General features: G+C 43.2%; 1 long non-coding RNA gene across 2 annotated transcripts in view; it reads left to right on the forward strand.

Annotated features, from left to right (window-relative positions):
- The window catches only part of LOC107506253, a 74900-nt gene that overhangs the window by 37621 nt on the left and 24311 nt on the right, over nucleotides 1–12968 (forward strand). The gene's annotated exons all lie outside the window — the stretch shown is intronic.

Here is a 12968-nt window from a genome sequence, read left to right on the forward strand (position 1 = left end):
CCACGATATTGACAGGTTCCCTGGTCTCCGTCCAGTTCGCGTGTTTCATCTTTATGATCAATTATTTATAATATCTGAACACAGCCGAGGGATGGTCTGGGAGCTTTTCTTTCTAGATGGGGGCGGCGGGGAAAGCAATAACTCAAATCATAGGAAGCCACCAGGCTCTGGAATGATCAGTCCCTGAATCATTTATTTGACAAACATTTACTGAGCATTTTTTAGGTGCCAGGCACAGTGCTGGGCCCGGGATAGAGAGGGGAATAAAAAGCGATTGGCTGAGGGGCTCACATTAAGAGTAGGGGAATCATGAGAAAAGTAAATAAACATGAGTGCTACCCATCTGGTTACCTGCTCGGGGAGGGAGCTTGCAGAGCATAGGGTAGGACTCGGGGCTGTGGAAGGTCAGGGATGGGATCTGCGAAGACTTTAAGGAGGAGGTAGGTGGTGGCTGAGGCGCCAGAGATGGGTCCAATGAAGATCCTGCCCAGAAGGTAGCCTGATCAGTGGAAGGAGCACGGGGCTGGGGTCTAGAGGACCTAGATTCTCCAGGCCTGTGGCTGCATCCAAATCCATCCGTTTTCTCATCTATAAAATGGGGAGAATAACATCCAAGCTTCTCTCAAAGGGTTGTTATGAGGGTCAAATAGACATGGAAGCATCTCATCAAGCACCGGGGGCTTCACACAACCAGAGAGAAGACCTGAGCAGAAGGCTAGAGGTGAGAGCCAGGTCCCAGAGATGCCTCACCTTCCTGAGGGATCTGCAAGAGAAAGGGACATGCCAGAAGCACCTGGGATGTATCAATCTATAGCTATACCTGTGCACGTGGATGCACACATACACACATGCATGCATATATATGGCATACATTTATATATATATATATATATATATCCATTTACTTGTCTATCTATGTATCTGTCACCTATCAAGGAAAATTTATTTTTAAGAGATAATGCATGATAATCATAAAAATAACCGAAGCAGTGAAAACTTAGCCTCCTCCTTCCTATCCCTGCCCCCCAGCTGCAAAATCTCCGGAGGCACCGCTCTTCCTTGTTTCTTCTGCACCCCTCAGAGGCACCCCGTTCAAGCCACACATTTTCATCAACTCCTTCTTTTCCCTTTTCTCTGTTGTGCACTTTTACTTTTTCACTCATTACACCCTGGCCAATGATCCACCTGAGTATCTTTGGATCTGCCACATTCTTTTTAATGGCCAGATGTTATTTTATCACATGGACGTATCATAATTTATTTAATGAATATTTAAATTGTTTTCCACATCTTGCTACCATAGCAATGAGCTCTTCTGTTGGTTCCCTATGAAACTTTTACGTAATAGATCTAATTTTCTACTTCTTGAGATCATGTCTGTTGACTCATTTGATTCTTATCGATAGTCTGAGGGCTAATTAATACTTCCCTTTATTTTTATGCCTTTTTTTGCGGGGGCGGGGGGGAGGAAGTTGTTTGTTTTTTGCCAGTGAGGACTTAAACTAATCTGAACTCACTGATTAAAAAAATACACACATGAAATTTAAGGTCAGGGTTGCAGATATCCTGGCTCAACTCACTACTATTTCAAGAACAGAAGCAAGTATTAACACACTTGAATAAAAACATTACGTAACAGTCTAGTAAAGGGAGGACTCAAGTCCTCTTTCTCTCCACCTGCCATCCCTCCTCAAGACCTCACAGATTTTGGACCAAATTACGATCTTCCAGTTCCCTAATTGGCTGGCCTCTGAACAATTCTCTCAGGACAGTTTGAAGAAAGAGAATGAGTAGCGGGCGCTGGAGGATGTGTTTTACAGGACATGGAGCTGCCAGTCACATTGGGCTGGGGAGAAGCAGAGGAACCTGGATGAGAAAGAAAGTACAGGGAGAAGCAGAAGCCATGTGGCCGGCAGCCTTGATTCGTGGTACATTTCTGAGCCTGCTGAGCATTCTCCTTGCCTGAGCTAACTCGGGGAAGGAGTCTGTGCCTTGCTATCAAACAACCTCTAAGTCAAAAAGTAGCTAAAAATGTCATTCCTTTTCTATAAGGTTGTAGAGACTGGAATCACATCTAGAAACAATGTGTTGATTTGATCGCTAGTCCTTAAATGCCATCAGTTATGACTTAATCCAATGCTGGTTTTTCTCTCCAGGCTTGAAGAACACGTATCTTTCTATCTCTATTGGGCATCTTTAACTGACGACACTTCTTCTGGAGCTTGTCCATAGGCTATAGGGTTATTATGCCAATGGGGGCTCAAAAGCTTGGAGAGGCTGTTTGATGCAGATGTGGCAGTGATACAGGACAGGGAAAATTTTCCCAAGTTGGTGGTAGGGAGAACAAACCCTTCACCGAGAAGAAGAGGGTCCTTTGACAGAGACTGTAGAAAGAATTCAACACACAAGACAAAGATAGAGTCAAAATGAAAGTTTATTAGAAAAGGGGTAACGCTCCAGAGACAGAGTGTGGTCTCCTCTCAGAGGCAGAGTGAGGGACCAAGAGAGACGTGGAAAGACAGTGAGCAGGGGCCCGAGTGTTCAGGGAATTCTGTTTACATATCATTCTTGAGTTCCTGTGAGTTATTGTTTAAAAAACTTTGTTAACCCATTTCCTTTGACGTGGACATACGATGAGGAAGGGGAAGAGTATGCAGTGGGAAAGGTGAGAGTTTGTAGAGTGAAAGGCTTGCGGCCAGTTCCCAGCCTTTACTCCACAGGTTCCCCGTGGTTTTAGCCACAGAGAATGACTTCTTGGTTCCTTTTCCCCTTCACAGGTGTGGGGAATGGGCTGTTAGCAATTCCAGCAAAAATCTTATTTTGTTCTGAAGTTGTCTTCCTGGCCTGGCTGCAGGGCTGATCAGCACCTTGCAGTCTCTGATTGTGGCTTGATTAACATTTTTAATTCTTTCGCCTCTTCCCTACATTAGCAGCCTGGATTCTGGCGCTTAGATGCTTGCGTTCTAATCCCAGTTTTGCCATGTGCTATTTGTGAGATCTTGAGACACTTATTTAATCCTTTGCAGTTTCCTTGTCTGTAAAATGGAAACAAGAATAATAACCTCATTGGGTTTTTGTGAGGCTTAATGTGCTAATACAGGAAATTACTTAGAAAAATGCTCTTCTATATAGAAAGCAGTATGAATGTCTCTCCTGTTATTAGTTTCTCATACATGCTGGCTTTGGGATTGTTAGAAAAATTTCCCTTTGAACCATTAGTTTCTTAGTGAGCACAACAAACTTCTCTATGTGTTCGTTTCTCACAGTTTCAGCTACGTTGAGGGAGAGAGTACTATGGAGAATGTAAAGCAAGCATCTTTTTTTTCTTCTGTTTTTAGCGTATCCAATTAAACAAAGAAAAACAGTACAATCACAGCCTTTCTCCACCTTGGGAAGAGTGAACCTTCAGCCAGACCCTCAAGTTTTTCCCCAGTTTGAAAAAATATAATTTTACCCTCTCACACCCAATCAATATCTTTGCTGAGTCTATTGTGAGCTGATAATTTAAATACAATTGTCTCCCTAGCAACCATCGTTTCACAGTCTGTCTTCTTGCCTTTGAAAGAGCTTGCAGTTAAAAAATTCACAGTTTCAGCCAGAAAGTTTTTTTTTTCCTTGCAGGAACTAGCTTCTCTTCCAAAATAAACTCTTTAAAAAATGAAAAAATGGAACAAGATTTCTAAAGTAAAAATTTAACTTCTTGTTTTAATTATAAAGGTAATCGAACAGGATTTTAAACACACATGAGAGGGTTCTTATTGCCTCTGGATTCTTAGGTCCAGAATGGTTTATATGGGGCAGAAAGCAGAGGACAGGTAGAGGCTAGTTAGACTCACAGAGCGTTGGAATTGGAGGAAGATGTAGAGATAATTTAGTCTGATCTCCATTTTCTCCTTCTTCTGTTTTATAGTTGAAAAAACAGAAGTCCTGAGATTTAATAGCCAGGTCCAAGGGCACACAGCTTCTAGGATTAGAGGCCTAACTTGGATACATGCTCTGTCTTCTGTCTCCAAGAGCCCTATCCTTTGTCTCTAAGTCCAAAGGGTCCTTGTCACCAAAATGGGCCCTCTGAGTTTTCTAGGGGGAGGTGGTGATGTACAAATATAAAGAGCACAGGGCTTTGAAATTAGGTAAACTCACATTTGAGTCCCTGGGTATGGTGACCAACTGTCCTAGTTTGCCAGCATGAGATGAGGTTTCCAGGACATGGGACTTTCGATGCTCAAACTAGGAAAGTCTTAGGCTGACTTGAACAAGTAAGTCACCTTACTAAGCCAATTTCTAAGTGATCTGGGGTAAATGTGTGCCTCGATTTCCTCACCTGTGGTCAATCACAATAGTTTATCTCTTGGAAAGTTGAGAGGATAAAAGAAAATGACTATGGTGGACATTAATTTCTATCCTTCCTTCCTTCTCCTGATTTATCTTGCCCAATAAGAAGCTCTTAAATTTCTTTAGCTGGAAAAAGCTATCCTCAGCTTGAAAGTGATAATGATGGTTCTTCCTCAGGTTAGTCCAGATTAGGGCAGGCAGAGAAATGAGATCTTCATTCCAGAAGTTCTGATATTCAGAGATACAGTCCTTGGAGACTCCCCCAAATGCCACCCACAACGTGAGAAATCAAAATTAGCTTCTTGGCTGCTTTTGGCAGCTGTGATTAATCATTTCGTAATGAGACAGTCAAAGCGCAACTATTTATTTGCTTTGGATCAGGAAGATTATAGAGTATAACATTTTCATAAATTTGTTAGGATTCTAGATATACGTTAGTGTGATGAATAGTTTAGGCTGCGATAGATGTTTTCGTTTCAATAAAGTTATTTTGGGGATATATTTACATGATGAAATAACCTATTATTTATCCAACTGCATTTTTATGAACTAATTTTTCTTTTTGTACCGACTTGCAATGGTGATTCATTACTTTTCTGCCTTTCACTTTTTCTTTCCTTATAAATGGTTTCTTGTTTATTATTTTAAAGTGTATGTCTCCGTTCAGATCCATCGACCAGTTTTGCATGGGATCTTTGCTCTAAAGTGAACTGCTTCCAAGAGTCTGGGGAATTCAAATAAAATGATTCATTTTGTTCTAATTGTGTCTGGGCTATGCCGTTTTCAAGATCTGTGACCTTGGGCAAGTCATTCTCTCTCTCCGAGATTCAGTTTCCTGATTCGGAGGGACTTTGGTGCACAACAGATGCTCAATTAATACTTGTCAAAGGAACAAACGGATGACTAAATGAGATGAGAGTGAGGACATTTGTTTGGCTATGGGAAGGGTTTAGGTTGGGAGGGTCATGTCAAGGCCTGCTTCTCTTGGTGGGAGTTTTGTCTGTCGTCGACCAGAGAGTGATAGACTGAAACATCTCTTTTTGTACCGGTCTGCCGTTTTTCTTCAATGACAAGAAGAGGCTATCGATTCTTTTTTTTTTTAATAATTAGATTTGTCGAGGTGACATTGGTTAATAATATTATACAGGTTTCAAAGGTACAAGCCTATAATACATCATCTATATATTATCGTTCAGCACCCAAAGTCAAGTCTTCTGTCACCATCTATTTGACCCCCTTTACCCTTTTCTACCCCCCCCAACCCCTTTTCCTCTGGTAATCACGAGAATGCTTTTTGTGTTTATGAGTTTTTGTCTGTCTTGTTCATTTTTTGCTTTCAGTTTTACATGAGTGAAATCACAATGTTCTCGACTTTTTCTGTCTGACGTTTTTCATGGGGGGGGAATTTTATACCTACTTCCTTCAAATAAACCGAGTCAAGTAGCACAAAAATGAAGTAGAAGAAGATTGTAATTATGTGCAGAGAGTGTGATTAGGTAGAGTAGGGATCAAGATAATTCAAAGAGAAAGTAGATTCAAGAAGAACTAAGTGCCAGGAGTTCCAGGTTCTAATCTGCATCGCTGTGGGACCTTAAGCAAGCCACACCTCCATCTGGGTTGCAGCTTCCTCAACTGTGTGACAAGAAAGCCGGAAGAGGTGGCGGCCTTAGGTTATTTATAGTTCTGACAGTTTAGTCCAGTATTTCTCAAACTGGGGTCATGAGACTTTAGAGTCTGCAAACATATTCTTTAGGCTTCTTGAGTTATGAGAATTTTTTCTTTCATTTGTCTCTTTATTTTTTACAAGTTTTATAGACAGAGCTTCTCTAGCAGTACTAATTCATCATTGAAAGGCATTTTCATAGAATAAGACTTCATTTTATTAACCCTGTTTTCAAACCCAGCTTGGAGGACCTGAGGGAACTGGACGTGGTTGGTGAGAAGCACTTTCCTTTAAAGAGGATTTATATTTTATTCAAATCCTAGAAATGGCGGTTAGCTTATATATATCAACCCAGAGTTTTCAAATCACAAGAAGGAAAGATGAAAAACTTGATTCATGAAATGACCAAGAATGAGAATAAAATGCTGCAGAACAGGTGGTAGTGATGGGAAGACGGTGGTTGTGTGTCATCGATAGTGGTGGAAGGGAGACAGGGGACATCTTAAGTCATTCATTCATTCAACGGAGAGTCACCAAGCGTTGACTATGCGTTCAGCACCCATAAAGCACAAGCACTGAGGAGACAGTAACATTATTCAGTGCCAGCCTTCCAGACAGTCATGGTTCAGAGTGGCAGTTGGACCAGCAGAGCAAGTATTGTAGCTCAGCATGATAAGGGCTGTGTTAGAACACGCATCGTTGCCATGGAGTCCAGAGGAAGGTGGATTTGGGTATGTGAAGCGTGGAAGGAAGAGTAAGAATGCTCACACAGAGAAAATGTAGGAAATGAAGCTGTAGGCAGAAAGAACTGCTGGTGCGAAGAGTGAAAACGAGAGAGAACGAAGTGAGAAAGAGTCGTCGGGTGTTCACCCTGACTGGACTATAAGGGATGAGGTGGGACATGTATAGGGCCATATCTTAAAGGGCTGCATGGATCAGATGGAGGGATTTCTTCCTTTTCTTAGGCAGTGGGGAGCCACAGAAGGTTTGCAAGCAAGAGGGTAACACAGTCAGGCGTGTGTTTTAGAAAGATCTCATAGGCAGCACTTCGCGTTGAAAATAGACGGGAGGCGGAGGCGGATGAATACAGGATGGAAGGGGTGGCTGCCATTGTCCAGGGGAGAGACGACGTGTACGCTGGCCCGGACGGTGGCAGACGAGGTGGGCAAGAGGGGCGGGGGCTGCGCTGAGTGATATTTAGGGAGACTAAATGGAGATTAGATATGAGAGGCAAAGGAGTAGGAGACTCCAGGAAGACTCCTAGGTCCCTGGCCTCAGTGCTTTTTGTCATGTAGAAGACTTAAGTAAGGTAATGAATATTTAGTAGGCGGGCCAGTAAGGGTGGATCTCTCCAACTTGCTTTGTGTTTACACTCTAATGAGCTCTGCTTTGCATAGCAGAGCAAACTCTTAAAATTTGGGAGGGACCTGAATTTCTTTTAGGGATGATGTTGTCTTTGTTAATAAAAATATCTTATTGTGGGGTTTAGATACCATAGGAGGTAAAGCATTGGAAAGAGATGCTCTGTTTTGTTCAGGAAGAAGAGTTGAGAGAGAAGCCAAAGGGGGGGAGAGGAAGGGAATGGGGGAAGGAAGGTATGGGAGAGATGAAGAGAGCAGAAAGAGAGCTTGAGGTGGTGAGAAGGATGAGGGAATGGGGGAAGTGGCTGGTGAAAATTCCTTGACATTGGAGGGAAGAGAGGACTTATTAAAAATTGGGGTTTCTGATGTTTGATACAAAATTGTTTGTATTCACGTAACATAAATTCCTTCTCTAACTCCCTAACGCAGATGGTCAGTAAAGTTGACTATGCCCAAGAATGGTCTGTGTGTCTGAAATGTTTTTAGTGGAGATGGCAGAAGGATTTGAGTTTCTCCTTGGGTCTAGGCGATGTGGAATAGAGGTAAAACATGAGCAGAAGGGAGATGTTCCATTAACAGAGCAAATTCTGCAGAAGCAAGAGGTTAGGGTTAGGATGACCCTGGAAGGCTCTGTGCTTCCAGATATGGAATGGAAGGTCAACCTGGTTATATTATTCATTCATTCATTCATTCATTCATTATCTTCAACAAATACTTATTAACTGCCTACTTTGTGTCCATCACTGTCATGGGAACTAGGAATATCTCCGTATGCATAATAAAGTTCTTACTCTTAGAGAACTTGCAGTATTACCCAGTCAGGTAGTGATAAGAGTTATTAACAAAAATAAAAGAGAGTAAGGGAAAGACACAAGAATGGCAATTTAGGAAGGGTGATACAGAAAGGTCTCCTTGAGGAGCTAGTGTTTGAGCAGAGACCTAAATTAAGTGAAGGGGAAAGATATAGGGAGATCCAGAGTATAGCTAGCTGCTAAGCAGAAAGAGTAAGCACTTTCTCATCATCTTGCTCGTTGCCTCGGGCAAGGAACGAGCTCTCAGAACCTCAGTGTTCTCATCTGAGTTTAGGGTTGACATCAACCTCCTACGGTGGAGGTAAGAATTCCAAGAGAACATGGAGATTACCGGGAAGTAGAAAATGCATCACATGAAGGATTGTGGTAGGCCTGGCCAAAGATGGGGTTAATTCCACTTCTTGCTGTGGGGTTGGTGAGGACCATGCCCTAGGATGAATCGTGTGTGCTCTCTCAGGGGATTTGCCAGGTATGGGGGCTCAGCTCAGAGATGGACCATGTACTAGAATGTGAACGTCCAAACTCTGCTCATGGGACCTGGGAGAAATGCCTTCATACAGACTATTTCCAAAGGCTCATGAATTCTGTATTACAGTGAGTTGTCCTCTGATTTTCAATTGTCTTGATGATAATACAGTCCCTGATGTATTTATCATCACAACTCAGGCAGAAAGACCTGATAAATCTTGGCTGCATAAGGACTTTGATCTCCTTCCCTGCTTAACCCTACACCCACTGCCCAATCCCTTTTGAAGAATTATATAGAAGCGTTTGGCATTGTCTTCACCTTTCCCTGGCCTTCTGGATATTTTTCATTACTCTTGGCTGCTGTGGCAGACACTGTTGGTTGCCTATCCAGTAGCCATTATTCTTTCTCATTATTGAGGCTGAAAATACCAGATATTGTTTTCCCACCCTCCTTTGCAGTATGGATGTGTATACCAATTATCTATTGCCATAATAATGTTGTGTGACGAACCTCTCTAAAACTCAGTGGTTTAATACAATGAGCATTTATTTAGCTCATGAGCCCGGGGTTGTCCATTTAGTTGGAGCTCAGTTGTGTTTTTCTTCTGGTCTTAGCTGGCCACATTCAAATGTCTGATGGATGGATGGCTGCCACCAGGGGCAACTGGGGTGACTGAGTTATATGTCTCTCAACCTCCATCTCCTCTCACCCCAAGCCCCAGGGGGATGTCCTGCTCAATGTTAAGGGGCTCTCCTTGATGTGTGGGTCAGCTGGTGCAGCCTTGCCCTGCCCTTTGAATCTCAGATCTGTCCTCCTAGAGGTTTTTACTTAGACAAAAACAAAACAAAACAAAACAAAAAGCTGCCTTTGATAAGTTTCGGTACTTAAAAAAATCTGGACTAAATCTGGACCAAAACTGAAACTCTGGGAAATTTGTTAATGACATCCAAGTTTTCCACTCAACAGCTGTATGTCTAATTGACCCTTTGGGCTTTAGTTTCTCCATCTATGAAACAAGGACCTTTTCAGCTACAAAATCCCTAGAACTGTCTGGAATAGCACCCCACCTTGGTAGCCTGACAGTGGCCTTCTCTCACCTAAGCCTAGTCCAAGTGTCATTGTCTCCTAGTGGCCTTCATTTATACCACCACGTTCCCCCAGGCAGAGCTGGTTGTACTCTGATTTCATCTATCTATTGTCTGTCTGTCTGTCTGTCTGTCTATCTATCTATCTATCTATCTATCTATCTATCTATCTATCTATCTTCATCATCATCATCAATCTATCTAATCTATCACCTATTATTTACTTTCTGCTATTTTATATTATCGTCATTTATCTTCAAACTTATGTTCTAAATGCTTGGACTGACTTATCTCTACGACCTTTGTTGACTAGAATAGAGCTCATTCTGAAATTTGTTATTTTGAATCATTTAATCCTGCCCATTACAGCTGGACTTCTAATCTCCTCATTTTACCAGCAGGAAAACTGAGACTCAGAGGGTGGGAAGGGCCTTATCCTGAGCCCTGCACAGCACGTTTGAGGCACAGGCTAGAACTCAGGTGTCCTGGGTTATGATACAAATTTCTTCTTATTCTACCATGTGGCACTGCATTGATCTGCCTTGGTTAAAGTGACACTAGCTGCTATAATGAGAAGTCCTGAAACCTTGATGGCTTCTTCACACAATAGAAGTTTATTTTGCGTTCACATAAAGTCCTCTGGCGGTGAGATGGACAAAGGCTGCCATCTTCGACATGTGACCTCCAAGGTTACATGCTCAGCGCCAATGTCCAGCTGTCAGTTGGAGAAAGAGAGAGAACAGAAGAACGCATGGGGGCTTTTTATGGGCCAGGCCTGAAAGAGACAGAGCCTGCTTCTGCCTAGGTTCTGTTGGCGGAAACACAGACGGAGAGGCTTAGTCCAGCTGTGAGCCGCGGAGGCAAGCGGAAGCTGGTTTGGTGGACAGCTGCCAGCATCTGCCGCGCCATCTTCGTTCCTTGCATGAGGTTCTCTTTCTATCATTACGCTTTAATTTTTTTTTTTTTTGTACCTACCTAGATGCTTCCCATAGGCCCCGAGTGAGCTAAAAGTATATCAAGCAGTTTTGATACTATTATTATTGTTGTTATTTATACTAATAGCAGAGGGGAAGTGGCAGACAGGAACTCACTCGAACTGCTTTGTAGTATTTAACCCAAAGCACGTTTTGCTAGGCAATTTCCCTTTAATCTTTAAACCTATGTGTATTTCAAGGGAAATTTAATCCTTGTGTTTCTGATTCATTTGCACTTAACTCATCAAAATGTTGCTTTGTAAGGCGTGTTTGATGTACAAGAAGCCTCGTAAGCCCTTTCATAAGCCTTTCAAATGCCTTTTCTCTTTGAAGCGAAAGTTTGGGCTCTTCCAGCGCTAAACAGAGCTAAAACCTGGAAAGTCTTCAGCTGCCCTCCCACCCCAGGGGCTGCAAATTAAGGTGGTTTGTCCAGGTCAGCAGGGGAGGCTGCTCCCACTTCCCCAGTAGAGGGAAAACAGCAGCCTGTGGGTAAACGCCCATGGGGAGTGAAAACACGCTGCTTCCTGCTTTCCCGCCTCTGGCCCTTGGCTCCTGCTGTTTAGCGGTCTGCAAAGCCTGAGCTTTTTCCTCGCTGCTTACTTAGAGAAAAGCCCTCCTGCTGCTGCAGCACTCAGGCTTGGGCACCTCTCCGGAGACCTCTTGGAAAGTACCGAGCGGCTCCTTCCTTTGTGTCTCATGATGTCCTACCGTAATAATAATAGATGTTAGCTGAGCACTAACTATGTGCCAGGCACTCTTCTAAGTGCCTGACATGTGTTACCTTGTTTAATCCTCTCGACGGCCCCATAAAGTAGGTAATTATTTTCAGCTTCCTTTAGCAGACGAGGAAACCATAAAACAGAGTGGGTAGGTAACTGGCCCAAGGTCCCACAGTAGGAAAGCCAGCGTACCACCTATAGCATTGACGACATTTACCCGGAGTGCCCCCTAGGCTCTTTGAAGGGAGGCATCATTCCTCTCTGCACCAATATGAGAGAGCCTGGCCCTTGGTAACCGCTTCAGAGACTGGATGGTGTGTCATTGAAGAGCGTGGAGCCAAATCCTACCTCTGCCACATGATTTGCTGAGATCCTGGACAAGATCTTTAACCTCCAAATACCTCGCTTTTTCTTCTGTCAAATGAGGAAGATGCTAGCATCTATCTTGCAGGGTTATTGGGAGGATTAAATGAACTAATACATAAAGCTCGTAAAACACACCCTGATGCATGGAACTTGCTCAGTAAATGTTAGACATTATAACTGAATGAAGACAAGGTGACGTGGATGCCAGGCTTATCTCAGTTTTCCAGGAACAGGATGCCGGGAGGCTCCGCGAATGTTTTGGAAGACAGACTCAGACTCAGCAAAGGTCTCGGCAGCTTACGGCTTGAGATGGAATCCTGCAGAATGAATCATAGTCGGGGTAACCATTGCACCTGTGCTCAGGTCCCAGACATCAGCAGCACAGGCTTAGGGTGGGGGGAGAAGTGGCTAGGACCCAGCACACGCCAAAGGAGTGCGGGTTATGGTGCTGACAGCTGGCCCAGTTCTGTGATGCGTTACCGCCCAGCTTAAACTCTGTCATTAGGAATGTATTGTCTAGAACAGCGGGGAGCCTGTCCTGCTCTCTCATACATTCAATCCAGACCAGGAGAAATATAGACTTTTAAGGGATCCCGCTTTATGACTTTTACTTCTAATATATTTTTTGATTATACTGTGGATTTACTGTTGACAATTTAGAAACTTAAGGAAAAAGAAAGAAGAAAAAAAGTTTATAATTGTGCAACTACTTCTCAATAATTTGGTATATTTCCTTCTCTTTAGTCTTTTATAGACATATTCATATCATACACGTGAGTTAGAAGTTCTCGGCCTCCTAAGAGCTGGATAAATTTGGCTGGAATCCTCATTCTATACTGCGTAGAAGTCCAAACATCTCGAGCTTTCTACAAACACCTTGGGAACTCGCATTTTTACCACGATCTCTGACTCAGATGTCTCGTCTCTCACGCATTCCTGTTCTTGGATTTGCTTTTGGTTCTTTATCTTTGGCAGAAGTCTTCCTGTCATGCAGCGGGAGGCCAGTTCCTTCTTCTTGCTCCTCCTGGCCCGAATGAACACACACATACATCTGTGGCATGGAGCGCAGGACCCTGACTGAAGGAGCGAGGGTTACGGGGAGGGGCAATCGCGTGGCATCGCACCCTGCAGACAACCCGGCCGGAAAGCACCCCCCATCCATCTCCACCTGTTCTTTTTCGGTTCTT

The sequence above is a fragment of the Rousettus aegyptiacus genome, unplaced genomic scaffold (genome assembly GCF_014176215.1).
Source record: "Rousettus aegyptiacus isolate mRouAeg1 unplaced genomic scaffold, mRouAeg1.p scaffold_m13_p_3, whole genome shotgun sequence".
Lineage (NCBI taxonomy): Eukaryota > Metazoa > Chordata > Mammalia > Chiroptera > Pteropodidae > Rousettus > Rousettus aegyptiacus.